The sequence below is a fragment of the Macaca fascicularis genome, chromosome 8 (assembly GCF_037993035.2).
Source record: "Macaca fascicularis isolate 582-1 chromosome 8, T2T-MFA8v1.1".
NCBI classification, from domain to species: Eukaryota; Metazoa; Chordata; class Mammalia; order Primates; family Cercopithecidae; genus Macaca; species Macaca fascicularis.
This window is the reverse complement of record NC_088382.1, coordinates 22,604,311-22,619,712: the sequence shown is the minus strand read 5'-3', so window position 1 is coordinate 22,619,712 and position 15,402 is coordinate 22,604,311. Positions and strand designations below refer to the sequence as shown.

Genomic DNA, 15,402 nt, shown 5'->3' with positions numbered 1-15,402 from the left:
ACATTTTTGGTCAAACTGTCAGCCAAATGCAAGAGTAGAATGGGGATATTTTCAGACAGAAATGCCAGGTCTCAAAAATTGGCCTCCTCTGCACCCTTTCTTGGGAAGTTTCTGGAGGAGCTGAGTGAATGAGGAAAAAAAAAAAAAAAAAAAGAAAGAAATTGGGGAAAGTGAAGAAAGTTCCCTGATGGGGAGAAAAGGGGAAGTTTCAGGGTGACCCCTGAACATCACCTGTGTCAGGCCTGGAGAACAGCCTTTCTTAATTGGACCAGGGGGTGAAGAGACTAGGAAGGATGGCCTCAGGAACAAAAGAAACTGGAAAAATTACCTAATTGTTTATCAGTTTTCTGGTTCTGTGTTAGAGTGTAGGGAAAATTAATGTTAGATACATAGAGAAATCAACCAAATGAAAAATTGAAGCAGTTATTAATAGCAAGATAAAAATATAACATTGTCTAAGAAAACTATACAGTGTATCATTGGGCTTCGTTATGAACAATATTTAAGATACAATACTGTTATATAAATATTGCTATTGTTATCAAAAATTGTAGTAGTTAAATTGATTGGATTGTGGTGGAGGGAAGGGGATGGAGAGGAAAAGTGTGTTGAAAAGGTAGGAGAACTAAATCCTGATCTTCCACAGTGGGACACTAATTGTTATTTAAAAAAAAAAAAAAAAAAAAAAAGATGAGGAGCTGGTCTTGGTGGCTTACACCTGTAATCCCAGTACTTTGTGAGGCTGAGGCAGGAGGACTACTGAAGGTCAGGAGTTTGAGACCAACATGGGCAACATAGTGAGACACTATCTCTACAAAATTTCCAAAAGTATCAGGCATGGTGGCATGTACCTGTAGTCCCAGCTACTTGGGAGGCTGAAGCAGGAGGATCATTTGAGCCTGGGAGGTAGAAGCTGCAGTGAGCTGTGATTGCACCACCATAGTACAGAAGGGCAAAAGGGCAAGACCCTTTCTCAAAATAAATAAAAGGTAAGTATGGCCAGTTGAAGAATATTACATAAAATATGAAGATAAATACTAAAGAAAACAGCTTAAAGAGTTGAAAGTGATTGTCTTTGATCATTTGGACTCAGGGAAGTTGGAGAGGGCAAAACACTGCTATTTTTAATTGTCAGTCTTAGAGTACCATTTGATTTTAAAATCATGTGCTTGATAAAAGTTAAATCCATGTATATAAAAGTATATTTACAGATGTAAAGTTTTAATATATTTCACAAAATGTTTTAAAAATAATACTTGAGAAACATAGCAGTGAGTTTTTGGGATATATTGAAAAGTAATCTATTGTTTAGTTTCATGTGACTAACACATTTCACAAAATATTTTTTAAAAATAATACTTGAGAAAAACTGACAGCAGTGAGTTTTTGGAATATATTGAAAAATAATCTATTTTTTAGTCTCACATGAACCATGAGTTTAGAGTCATGTTGGTTTGATATTTGACATTGGAATTTGTCAGAAAAGAGCTTATTCACACTTAGTGTCTAACTTAATTTTTAATATTAAGCATTTTTAGTGTCTAACTTTATTTTCAATATTAAGCGTCAAAAAAAAGTGCCAAAATTGTTGGAATTCAGATTTGCTGTCCTTGAGGAAAATTCCGGTTGCACTGAAATGGGCAAGTTGCCTTCTCTTTCTTTAATGATTAGTGTCTGGCTGAAATATAATCCAAATTCAGTATTTAGTTGAAACGTTTAATACCCAATCCAATAATAGTCTACTTCCAGCTTTGGACATTTCCAGACTTTCAACCTCACAGAGTTAATGTGGGCGATGTTACATCACTCATATGAATTACTTAACAGAATGCTGGGAACATGGTGGAGACTTGGGAAAATGGCAGTTCCTCTCACCTTTTTCCCATCTATAACTACCAACCCACTGGCAACACACCCAAGTCCCTCAGGATCTGGCAGTGGCCATCTGGTCCTCATCACCTTTTATATAAATGTTACTCTTTCTTTCACTTCTCAGTATTACTTACTGGTCAGGAATTTATTTTACAAATCAGTGATCCATCTCCCTTTTTTCAAGTTTTTAACTATTATACTTGATATAAGTGAAAGTCTCTGGAGTATACTTTTTTGTATTCTACTGTATTAGTCTGTTCTCACACTACTAATAAAGACATACCTGAGACTGGGTAATTTGTAAAGAAAGAGGTTTAGTGGACTCACAGTTCCACATGGCTGGGAGGCCTCACAATCATGGTAAAAGGCTAAAGACATGTCTTACATGGTGACAGGCAAGAGCAAAGAAACAAGAGCTCAGCGAAAGGGGAAACCCCTTACAAAACCACTAGATCTCACGAGACCTACTCATTACTGTGAGAACAGTATGGGGGAAACCGCCCTCATGATTCAGTTATCTCCCACCAGGTCTCTCCCACAACACGTGGGAATTAAGGGAGCTACGATTCAAGATAAGATTTGGGTGAGGACACAGCCAAACCGTATCATTCAAAAAACACTGAAATGCATTCTGATTCCAGTTAGTTATCAGGCTTTGACCATAGAGGAGCAGTTAGAGCTTTTACTTGGCTGTGTGTTATGTTACACCTCAAAAATACCAGCAAGGGAGGAGCAGACTTGTAACAAAACAGTACTGGCATTATTGCCTTGTCCTTTGGCATCATGGAACCCTTCATGTCCTGGCCTTTTTTCTTCTTGCCAGAAAGACTCAGGATATCACTTTGTATTTGTTATATTCTTGTGTATAGAAATCCCAGGAGAGTCTACCGTAAGGCACTGGTAAGTTCTCACACGGTGTTTCTGGAAAATCACTTGTCAGGTATTTTCTGATGGATAATTCAGCTACTCTCAGCTCCCTCGGGGAAGAGCATCTTGACATTCAAGAGATATTGTGAAGCCATAGGGTCATTCTGTGCCCTGAACCTTATGTGACACTGATCCAGAGACCTCCGTTGTGGTGGCAGGATCTGAGCTTGGTCTAGATTCAAACTCTTTGTAAAGAAGAGCCTTCCTAGTCACTTGTGTTTGCTTTTTAGGTTTCATCTGAGTTTGGAGGGGTTTCATATAGGTTTTTGTTTATTACATTTCTGTGCTAGTAGCAACAGGAGTACTTACTGTACATTTCCGATATTCCCAAGAATGATTGGGTAGGGGGAAGGAAAATTTTTCATGAGAATACTGACCTGGGAGAATGGATGTGACTGTGCATCATCAGATGGTATTCCAAGTATTTATTTTCTCAATAATTTGATGCCACATTTATTTGAGAGACTTCTAGTTAACTTTGTGTTCCATCCTTAATTCTTAATCATACTTCCCTATTTCATTGAAGAGTAGTGAGGCATAGTTATTTCAGTGTTCTATTGAGGTCCATGATCACAAAGTCGTTAATATTCCACAGAGGTTTATTTCCACTTAAGTTGATGATTGTAGTAGCAATAAGATCGGCAGATGAGTATTTTGTTGCCATTTTTGAGGGGGGAAATAAAAGCTGTAATAACGAAGCACAGCCCTGTAAGCATGTATGAAAGCCATGTTCAACTTACTTACAAAAACACGATTAATCATGTTTTATATATTGATATACTTGACAGATAAATATCAGTGAATATAGAAATTGGGCAAAGCATACTAAAAATATACTCTGCTGAATTTGCGTACATCTATTTGTGCAATTGAATTGAGTATGTAAAATACATTGAGTCTTGTTTCCTTATAAAACTTCTTTCTTGTTTTAAGTGAAAAGGACTATTAAAATTTGATCTAATGCTATGGCAACCGTATGTCGTAAATTTTCTTGGGCTCTTTGTGGAGGAATCACACACTGTAACTATACATGCAATTTGCAGATTGTGAGCTTTGTTTATTTTATTTTTTGTGCAGTTTTCTGCTATTTTAGAAAAATACATTTATATATATAAAACATACAGTATATAACTATATATTATATATATAGCACATAACTATATTATATAAATATAATATATAATATGTATACATATATTTATATATATGTTGTGTGTGTGTGTATAAAAATATATATACTTTTCTCACCAAGTCTTCTTAACGTCATCTAACTTTAGCTGCCTGGAGACTTGGGAGGAAAAATTACAGTTTCTCTTGAACCATTTCTTTAAGGCTTTTCTCCCTTATTGTTGTACTCCTTTATATTTTTAGCATACTCATTCATTGACCCAGAAACATTTATTGAATGCCTATTATGTTTGAAGCACCATACTAGGCATTGAGGCGGAATAAAAATGTAAGACAAAGTCTTTGCTATCAGGACACTTCCCATCTACTCATTCATCTGACAGTAATCAGTGATCACGTTTTATGCTTTCTCTGCATCAGTTATTATCAAAGATAAAAGTCATAGACAAGAGGTGGCTTTCCCTAGATAATTCTGCAGGAAAATTTTCCCCATCTCATTTTTCACGAAAGGGTTATCTACGAATTTAAATGTCCAATTGAACATTAATTGCTTTATAGAAACATAATCAGTTTTCTGGGATTTCATTGATCTCATTTCTGCTCAACCACAAGGGCATTCTCATTTCGCTACAGTAGGAGATATCAAGTATGGCAGCCACCTAACTGCTATGAACAGGCCTCCCTGGTGACCAGCAAGACTGGGTCAAGTACAGAGATAGGATTTTAACAGTTTTATTGGAGAAAAATGTATTTTCTAGCTTCCAGGGTGACATGGAGTGGCGTCACTGTGCTTCAGAGCCACTCCCAGGAGTCGCTACATCGTCATGGTTTATCCTGGTCTTTGGAGTTAAGTTATTGAACAACAACGACAACAAAAATGTCTGAAAGGATGGACTGACTGGCTTCTCCCCTGCTTCCCATTCTTTCTTTGAAAGCTTCTCCTTTTTGAAGGGAAAGGAGCTTCTGGTGTCCCGTCTGTAAACGATAGCCTCTTTGTTGTCTTCTCAGGGAACTTTTTTTGTATCTCAGACACACAGTTTTTACTTGGAGGAGGATGATGTCTGTATTTTTCCAGCAAGATAAATGAAGATTGGACTAATTATGTAGTGACAACTCTACGAAAGAATCGTTTAAACTTAAAGCTACTAGAGGTTTATCAGTTCACCCCTGGAATTTAGCATAGCTAAGCTCAGCATAGCTATGGGGCCCTGTTCCATGTTACTGTAAGAATTATAACAAAATAGTTGGATAAGGCAATTTCAGATCTTCTCTAGAATTCTGAACATCAGAGAGGCTAAAAAGCAAAAGGGTCATTCAATCAGGTGGATATCTATTCAGAGTTATCTTTGGTTTCATTTAATGGACTTTTCAAGTAGTTAAAAAAAAACACACAGAATTCTTAGCTTTTTCCTTCAGCGTGGGAGAAAAAATTAAAATTTCGTACTCTTATTTTGAACATCGAAGTTTCATGTTTAGTATGTTCAATATTTCGATAATAAAAGTTACTCAGTGGTTTGTTCCCAATGTCTTTTAAACTACATAGATATTTTTAAATAGTAGAGATTAGTTATATTAAATTATATTTCCTTAGGATTGAATTAGAGGAATAAAACTGTGGTTTCAGGAGTGGTGGCACATATTCCAGCTGTCTGCTGTTTTATTTTGTTGCCTCTGGCAAGGAGTAGATTTATTATTCAGGCTCTGTCTAAATCTGTAGTTTGACAGCCATGTCCTTGTGGTCACCAAACTATTCTTTTCCCATAAACTAAAGAGCAGCAAAACAACTTGTTAAGAAAAAAAGTTACGTCCCCACAATAGAAAACCCATCACATTAGCAACATCAGGCTATGATGTATTTCATGAGGGAAGAACAAGCATCTTTATGTCTCTCTCCTAAAACTCTAAACCGTTCAGGCAAAATTTAATACTGGCACCATCTTTTCCTCTTTAGAAAAATTAACAAATGCTAATGATTGACTGGTAAGAGGTCATACTTTGTTTTTGGAGTTGTTTCAGGGGTCCCCAAGGCCATCTACCCTTCGGGTGATTTCACCAGGACTCAGCATCAGCATTTAGTTGCGCTTACATCTACTATTAATTGCAGTGAAATAGCAGGAATGTGTAGCAACGTCACCAAGGGAAAAAGACATGCATGTAGTCTGGAGGAATCCGTGTGCAGCTTCCTGTGCACTCTATGTGAAAGGCTACGTAGAGAGTGCACCTTCCCCAACTGGGAAAAATGCAGCCACATGTGTGCAATTTCTGCCCACGGAAGCCCATTGGAGACTGAGAGTTTAGGGTTTATATTAGGGAGACGGTCATGTAGGCATTCTCTGTCTAGCAACCCCTACTAAATACCAGGCTCTTAGAAAGAAAGTAGGTAACCGTAAATCACAGTTTCTACAAACAGTCTAGGCACAGCAAAACAACCTTATCAGTTAGAGAACTCCTCATGTATGTATAGAGAACTTTTTACAAGCCCCCTTCCCAGATATTGTCAAGGGTGGATCTTGCAGGACTTTCTAAGCATAGCCTCAGGCGTGCTATGTTAACACTTTCCTGCCCAGGACTGCATTTCATCTTGGTAAACAGTTTGCAAAAATATACTGAACCTTAAGAATAGGATGGGGGAGGGCAATGTGATCATTTTTCTGTGCTATCAAGATTAGACTTTGCACTTGATAAAGGCATCTGGAGCTGAAAATGATAATATCTGGGGATTCTCTGTATAATATAAATCTATTTTTAAAAACTCCACGAGCCTCGTATTTGTTAATTACAATTCATTCCTAATCTGGGTTATATTTTGCATATGTAAGTGACTGCTTCCAAAGTCCTGACTTAGGTTTCATACAGTTTAAATTGAGTCTTACTGTTGGTAGCTTAGTCTAGACCATGCTCTCTGCTTGTTGAAAGCTCATACCTCTCTGATATTCCATTACTGAAGTAGGAAAACCCAGTTGGATTTATCAGGAAACAATTGGAATCTAAAGAAGGGCTTCTTAAAATGCTTACAATGTTACTTTCATAAAATTAACCCCACTGCTTTAGAGTCATGTATGCTGTTAAAACAATGAATTATGTTTTCTGTGACAGCTATTCTAAAAAAAAAAAATGAAGAGGTTTTGGATAGGTAAATTAATAAAAATGATGAGATAATGAAGAGATGGCTGGCAGAAGTGACTTTCTATTTACCTTTCTACTAGGAGACAAACATGTTTTGCTCCTCTACACAGATTCTTAAAACTCCCCCATAAAAATTAATCATCTCTTGTCTCGGTAACTCCATTAGGATTTCACAGGGTGTCACTCAGAACCTGGGAGGTTGAAAAGAGTGGGGGCAGCAGGCACTTGTGGAGGAAAGGAGAAAAATAGACTGAGGGCTCTGGGACTGGGAGACTTTCACAAGGAACCCCACTATGGAGCCTCTTGTTTAAAATATTTAATGATTCCTTTGCCACTAATACTGTTCCAGTCTTCTGTGAAATGAACATTCTTCCCTTCTTATTATGGCTGAAGTGACACAGTCCTGGTTTGACTGACAGTATTTTCTTTATAGGGAATTTCAATGGCTTTCCTTTGGGCTTAACTAATAGGCTTCAGTGAATAATAACTCTGTGTGTGTGTGTGTGTGTGTGTGTGTTCCTTGTGCTGTCTCTCTTCTTTAGTACTTGGAATGAAATTTTGTCTAAATCAAGGAGCTCGCAGAAGAAAGCATTTGGAAAACAATTCCTTGTCATTTATTCCTTTTGCTTCCATCAAGAACTAGACAATCTCCTTGGTTAGAGAATATTTTTTATCATAAGCTCTACCCATGCCAAAGTTTTCTTTTCTATAAACACATCTTGGCTCCATTCCAGTATTTGTTGATAACGGAAGACCTTTGCTGTCAAATGTTATGAGATTCAAATAAGAACTGCCAAGAGCAATATTTGACATGAGCCTACAGGGACCTGTTTTAACGGTGGCCCTTCATTCTTCCATTGCACACAGTTATTTTAAGAATAGGAAAACATTGACGAATTACATGTTTTATTCCAAAATACATTTATTTCGATAAGCATTGAAAGCTTACAAAAGCCAAAGTAACAATAGTAAATCAGCCAGGCCAGGTGCGGTGGCTCACCCCGGTAATCCCAGGACTTTCGGAGGCCAACGCAGGATGCATTACCTGAGGTCAGGAGCTCGAGACTTGCCTGGCCAACTTGGTGAATCCCTATCTCTACTAAAAATAAAAAAAAAAAAATTAGCCAAGTATAGTGCCACGTGCCTGTGGTTCCTGCTACTTGGGAGGCTGAGACGAGAGAATCACCTGAACCTGGGAGGCAAAGGTTGCAGTGAGCTGAGATCATGCCACTGCATTCTAGCCTGGGGGACAGGACAGAGCAATACGCCATAAAAAAAAAAATTATCACCCAGGGAAAATACGTAAGTATAATTTTGCCACATGCATCATGAACATAATTTACAGTGGCGGTAATAAAGAATTAAGACATAATTCTTTCTTTAAATGGCCTACAGTGTGGGGACAGGGTAGGGGCTTGGAGAGAGTTGAGAGAAAAGGCAGCCACTATAGCTCATTGGAGAAGTGCTACCTCAGGGCATTTAACCTGGACTCACATGAGTTGTCCTGGCAGGTGACATCCATGCTGATGCTGAAGGATGTGTGGGGATTATTCCAGCAAAGGGAAAAAGATGATCCGGTGGAGGGAGAGCAAAGGCTTCCTAGGCGAAGGGAGCAGGATGAACAAAGCTCTCCAGGCAAGAAGACAGTGTGACCCATTGAGAAATCTGCAGCATACAGCACTGTGGCTGAAGCGTAGAATCTAAGATGTAAGGGCTGAGAGTTGAGGCAGGAGAAGGAAGTAGGGATCAGATCACAAAGAACCTGGCCCACCACATTAAGACATTTGAAATTGTTCCTTGTGGTGCTTTTCCTTCCAGTCTCTCACTCATGTATAAGGGTCTCTGCTAACTTATAATCACAGTGCAAGCATTTATTCAAAACAAGTATTTATAAGCAGATACTGTGTGTCAGGAACTGTGAACTCAAATTTTAGTCACTTTTGTATCCGCACAGTGAGCCCATGAGGTAGGAATCCAGGGAGCAAGGGGAGGAGTGTAGAAGACCTACTTTGTAATCCCGACCCACGTAACACTAAAGCATAAATACTGTTTTCCGTGTTACCATGCAGTCCCTTTAATAGCCCTTTTAACATCTGCATGATAATTCAACCGACAGAAGGGGCATAATTAACTGGATAGGACATGATGTTCTGGTCATGTATTTAGGTCATTAGACTATTTTGGTAGCTAGGAATCGATTCCCAAATAATGTGAAGCACTGGGGTATTGTAAAACACATGAGAGAGGCAGGAATGTCATGGGAATGGCCATTTTTTTCAGGATTAGAGACAACTGGAATAATGTTGTTTAGCATTAGGAATTCATGATCTTTAGTCTTTTGTGGCTCTGCTACTCTCTGTGTGTCTTTGTGTAACCTCCAGCAACTAGTTGACTAGTTCTCTCAATATTTCTTCTGTGAAGAGGGAGGAGTCTGATGGTGCCAGCTACTCACCCCAACTCCTCTCAGGCAGAACTTTCTTTCCAGGTTACATCATAGGTATCTCCCTTCATATCCCCCTCCCTCCAAGGCCGTGTCACTGCCCATCTGTGTTTAATAGCCCAGGACTGTCCCCTCAGCAGGGGTGTAGGAGGGGCATTGCTTCTGGAAGGGGTTGGAGAATCACAGTCAGTGTGGCCAACATTTTTAGTGTCACTTGTTTCCATTTTTTTCTGAAAGATAAATATTGCTGTGTCATATGTCACTATGCATACTCCCATTTGGCCTGACAGTGCAGTATTCCATAGGACTGCTGCCTCCTTTAATCTGGAAAGTATACATTTATCAAGACAGTCTTGGTTGCATTATATTGCTTGGCATTTTTTCTACTTAATTCTCCTGATATTCATGACTTACAGAGAAGCCTTGCTTTAAATTCCCTTCCAATCAAAAACGTACTTACTCAGTGCCTTATATATGCCAGGCCCTGTGCTGAGGACAGAGGTTACGGTAGAATATAGGACATGGAAGATCCCTGTTCTAATGGATTTAACTTTCTTGAAGGGAAGGCAGATAATAAATGAGAACATTAATAAGATTAATTTCAGATAGTTTCTTTCTATGAAGGTCAAAATGTACACACTTGTAGTTATGTAGAATGAGCAAATTTGAACATCTAATATACATGAGGACTACAGTTGATATTTTATTGTGCACTGGAAGTTTGCTAAGGGAGTAGATGTTAGGGATTCCTAACCACACACACACACAAGCCGGTGACTCGGTGAGGTATGTAAATTCGCTTGACTGTAGTAATCATTTCACTTGGTATATGTGTATCAAAACATCACGCTGTACATGTTAAATATATACACTAAAAATATAAAAAGAAAACATAACAAAATGTGAGAGTGTCTGGTGGTGAAGTTCTAGTTTCTCCTGTATGCCCAGCACAAGGTCTTCTAGGAGAAAACATCTCAGCTTACACCCAACAAAAGAGAAGGAGCCAGGAGGGCCAACATCTCGGGATGAGCAGTCCAGGCAGAGCGAAGGGATACACACTAGCTCAGAGGCAAGATTGACCTTGGTAGACTCACTGAAGAGACAGTGAGTCTGGTGGGGGCGATGGGGGGGAACATCTAGAGAGCAAGGGAACAAGGATAGGAGGCCTACTTTATAACCTTGACCCAGGTGTGCAGAGTGAAGTCTACAAATCCTGCTGTTTCAATTGATCTTCCAGCCATCTCCAGCTTGTCTTGCCCAAAGTACAACTAATTGTTGTTTCTTCCTAGCCTGTACCTGCCCCAATCTCCTTCAGTTCAGGAAACTAAACCTTTATGCACCTAATGTTGACTCATGTTATCCTGAAGGCCTCCTCCTTCTCACTTCCCCATGTGAATTACCCAGTCCTTCAATCCTGCATTCAACCTGAGGTCAGGTTCATACATTTCTCTCTACTTTTATTGCCTCCATTCTCATTCCAATTACCATTATCTTTTGCCTGTATCATTGTTTTGGCCTCCTGGCTGATTTTCTACCACAGTGAGTTGTCCGTTCATGTCTTCTGCCCATTTTCTAATTACATGACTTTGTTTTTTATTGTTCAATCTTGAGGATTTTTATTTTTTCCTTTTCTTTTGAGACAGGATCTGGCTCTGTCACACAGGATGGAGTACAATCATAGCTCACCACAGCCTTAACTCCTAGGCTCAAGCAGTCTTCCTGCCTCAGCCTTTCAAGTACCTAGGGACTACAGGCACATGCCACCATGTCTGGCTCACTTTTTTATTTTTTATTTTTTGTAGTAACAGCATCTTGAACTCCTGGCCTCAAGCATCTTCCTACCTCAGCCTCCCAAAACACTGGGATTAGAGGTATGAGCCACTGCACTTCACCAAGGGTTCTTTATATCTGACTAAAGGTTGGTGCTACTCCTTTGTTAGATACATAGTTGGCAAATATTTCCCCCAGTCCATAGCTTATCTTTTCATTATCTTAACAAGGATTTTTTACAGAGCAAAAGTTTTTAATGAAGTCCAATGTATTTTTCTTTTGATAGTTCTTATGCTTTTGGTGTCAAGTCAAATAGTACTTTGTCTACTCTTAGATGTCAAAGATTTTGTCCAATGTTTTTTCCTAAAAGTTTTAAAAGTTTAATGTCTTGGACATTTAAATCTAGGATCCATTTTAATTTGTGTATGAGATGTGAGACTTAGTTTGACGTTGCTTTTTCTTTTGTTTGCTTATGAATTTGTCAACTGAAGAATCACTAGGTTGATAGAAAGGGGAGCTTTATTTCGCATAGAGGGTTGCAGCCTGCAGGCTTCCCATCCTGTAGGCTTGGAAGGGTAGCCTCTGGCAGAAGCCAAAAGGAGACACTTTAAGTGAGGGGTTAAGGGAACAGGAATTTATGCTGAGTGGACTGGTCAAATATACATATTATTGAATAATACGTCGTGAATATTTATGAAAGGAGAAACAAGCAATTGAAATTTATGCCTCTTCAAGGTTCACATGCTTTAAAAAATGGCAGCCTTGCCGTAATCGAAAGGTGGAGTTTTCAGCCCTCTGAGGCCATGAAGACCATTTACCGCACATCCTCTGCGAGTCAGACAAACTGGCTTAGAGATTGAGATTTTAGGAGGGGATGTATTGTGGAACTGGTGAGCTGGCCCATCAAAACTGTAAAGAGGGAGGGGGAGTGTAGTTACAGCCTCAAATGATTGGCTAAAGGTAATAAAGGAACAAATTACCCATTTCTTATTTTCCAGAGCTAGTTTCAGCTTCCTCATTACTGAAAGAATTTTGCTTAGAGGTTAATGAGGAAGGGGCATACTGAGGTGTGTCTGACCTCCCATGGTGTCATGGCTAGGAACTCAGATTTTTAAGGTTTCTCTGGGATCCCATTGTCCAAGAGGAGATCTGTTTGTCAGTTGGAGGGGGATTTAGGATTTTATTTTTGTTTCTCAGATTGGGTATTCATTTGCTCCAGAACCAGCACCTTTTGTTGAAAAGGCTATTTATCTCCCATTGAATTACTACTGTACCTTTGTGAAAAAGTAGTTGGGCATACCAGTTGTACCTGTTTCGGGTTCTCTATTCTTTCATTGTTCTATATCTATCTCTCTGCCAGTACTTCTGCCAGTCTCGATTGCTGTAGCTGTACAATAATTCTTGAAATCAGGGGACTGATTTGTCCCTCTTCATTTTTCTTTTTGAAATTATTTGCTGTTCTAGCTCATTTACTTTCTCATACAAATTTTATAATCTTTATATGTACAAAACAATCTCACTGAGTTTTTTATAGGAGTTGTATTAAATTTATATATCAAGTTGAAGAGAATTTATGTATTGCCTGTTGAGTCATCTAACCCGATGACGTTTTCCAATCCATGCGTCCATTCATTTAGATTTTTAAATTTTCATCTGTGTCTTGTAGTTTTCAGCACATAAGGCATGTACATGTCTTGTTAGATTTACACCTAAGTATTTAACATTTTTTTAGTGATTATAAATGCTCTTGTATTTTTAATTTCAGCGTCCATGTGTTGATTGCTAATGTGTGGAGATGCAGTTGATTTTTTTTTACATTTTTTAGAAAATTTTTAAGTGCAGAGCAAAATGAAGAAGGTACAAGATTTTCCTTATACCCCTTGCCCTTACATATGTGTAGCCTCCCCTGTTATCAGCATTCCCAACCAGAGTGATATATTTGTTAAATTGATAAATCCGCATTTTACATCATCATCACCCAAAGTTAATAGTTTACATTATACAATTAAGTGTTGTATATTGATCTTATATCCTTTGTTCTTGCTGGACCCACTCACTTACTCTAGGAGTTTTTTGTAGATTACTTGGGATTGCCTATGTAGAAGATCATGTCTTCTTCCTTTCTAATCTGTATGCCTTTTCTTTTTCTTCACTTGCATAGGCTAGAACTTCCAGTACTAGAGCTATCAAAAGTTGTAAAAATTAACATCCTTGCTTTGTTCCCAGTCTTAAAGGAATGTGTTTAGTATTTCACCATTAAGTATAATGTTAGTTGTAGGTTTATTGTAGATACTCCTTATCAAGTGGAGGAAATTCCCTCTATTCTTGCTTTTCTGAGAGTTTTAAATTATGAATGGATGTTGACGTTTTTCAAATGTTTTTTTAGCATCAGTTGATAAGGTAATGTAATTTTTTTCCTTCTTTAGCTTGCTAATATGGTGTATTACATCAGATTAAATGCATGGGTTCAATTCATCATCTTACAATCAGAATCATAGTTGGTTTTTAAATTTCTAAAAATTGACTTGGAGCACTGTGCTTGTCTCAGTTATTAGAAACAAAATCTTACCTTTCACTTTTAACCTGAATTGGTTGATCATTGTTTAAATGATTTTAAATATTCAAAATTTTATTGTTATTAATGGACATTTAATTGAACCACTGATTTTGAGAACTAGTTTATATAAGTGTATTTCGTCTAAACCCTCCAGTCAGGAGAGTTCAACTGATAAGTCATCCCTTATAGAGAGATGCTTTTAAAATAGTCATAACCTTTGACTAGTTTTTCACTGCTCTTTTGGAATAAAAGTTGTAAATGACTAAGTTATCTTGAGCTGTTAGTTTTAGAAATAGCTTAAGGGGCATCTCGGATGATGAATCCTTCTTTGAGGTGCTAGAAGAACACGCTGAAAGTTCAGGCTTCTAGAGAGCCAGATTTCATAAACATAGGAAATAATGTTTCTTTTCTATATTTTTTTCAAATGTTGTAGTTTATATGTCGGTAACAAGGACAGGGATGATAATTTGGAAATAGGTTTAAAGGTTTAAAATGTTTCAATGTATTAGGAACCTATTTCTTCACACATTCTTTCTCTCAGCACAGATGGTTTTAAGCCTTTGCTGTTCTTTCCAAATACTCCCTGATCCTCACTGCTAACTCTGTCTTTTTATTTACTTCTTCAACCTGGCAACATCTTTTGGTGGTGTCAGCCACTACATATATTTCGGCAGTGGTCAGGGATTTGAAGCTGCTTCTGGGAGGAAATATGGTGAAGTGCGATGGATAGACACAAAATATATTGTTATAATCACCAAGGCTGTTAGGATTACAAACTCCCCACTTGACTTGAGGAAAAAATATTACCAAAGGCGAGATTAGTCCTAACAAATGCTTATGACGATTATTTTATTTCTTCTAGGCATTTTTACGCCTCTTTAAACTGTCATTCGCTGAGCATTTTAGACATGTGTGAGCGAGTTTAGGTCACTTGGGGCTTTCTCATTTCTGATTCAGTTTTCAATTCCTGTCTGCTTTTAGTCGTGCCAAGAAATAGTTCTTGGTGGATTTCATTTAATTTTCCCTGGCCCCTGGCCGAACGGCATCTGCAGGATCACGATTGGTGTGTTTTCCCTACTTGTGCACCACCGTCTACAGCAATGCAGGGGATGGGTGTCTGATTCCCCAGGAATCTGCTTCTTTATTAAATAACTACTCTTAAATCGCTTTTTTTTTTCCTTGAGATGGAGTCTTGCTCTGTCACTCAGGCTAGAGTGCAGTGGTGGGATCTCAGCTCACTGGCTAGAGTGCAGTGGTGGGATCTCAGCTCACTGCAACCTCTGCCTCCTGGGTTCAAGCAGTTCTCCTGCCTCAGCCTCCTGAGTAACTGGTACTAACGGCACCCACCACACCTGGCTAATTTTTGTGTTTTTTTGGTAGAGATGAGGTATCACAGTGTTGGTCAGGCTAGTCTCGAACTCCTGGCCTCAAGTGATCCACATGCCTTGGCCTCCCAAAGTGCTGGAATTGCAGATGTGAACCACCACACCCGGCCTCTTAGGCAGTTTAATATTACATTGAACTATGAACTTGCTAACATCAAGTATTCTTTCAAACTTTATTCTATTTTTCACACATCGCT

The 15,402-nt window shown here is 38.4% G+C and overlaps 1 protein-coding gene across 34 annotated transcripts in view; it reads left to right on the top strand.

Annotated features, from left to right (window-relative positions):
- CSGALNACT1 (chondroitin sulfate N-acetylgalactosaminyltransferase 1) overlaps positions 1–15,402 on the top strand; it is a 360,001-nt gene that overhangs the window by 213,584 nt on the left and 131,015 nt on the right. For 6 of the 34 annotated variants that reach the window (XM_074000393.1, XM_065518964.1, XM_074000392.1 and 3 more), the window contains one exon: positions 11,296–11,411. The exons of 27 other annotated variants lie outside the window; for them this stretch is intronic. The gene's annotated coding sequence lies outside the window, so the exon portion shown is untranslated. The remainder of the gene's footprint in view (positions 1–11,295; positions 11,412–15,402) is intronic. One more of the 34 variants, XM_065518965.1, reaches the window with a different exon arrangement.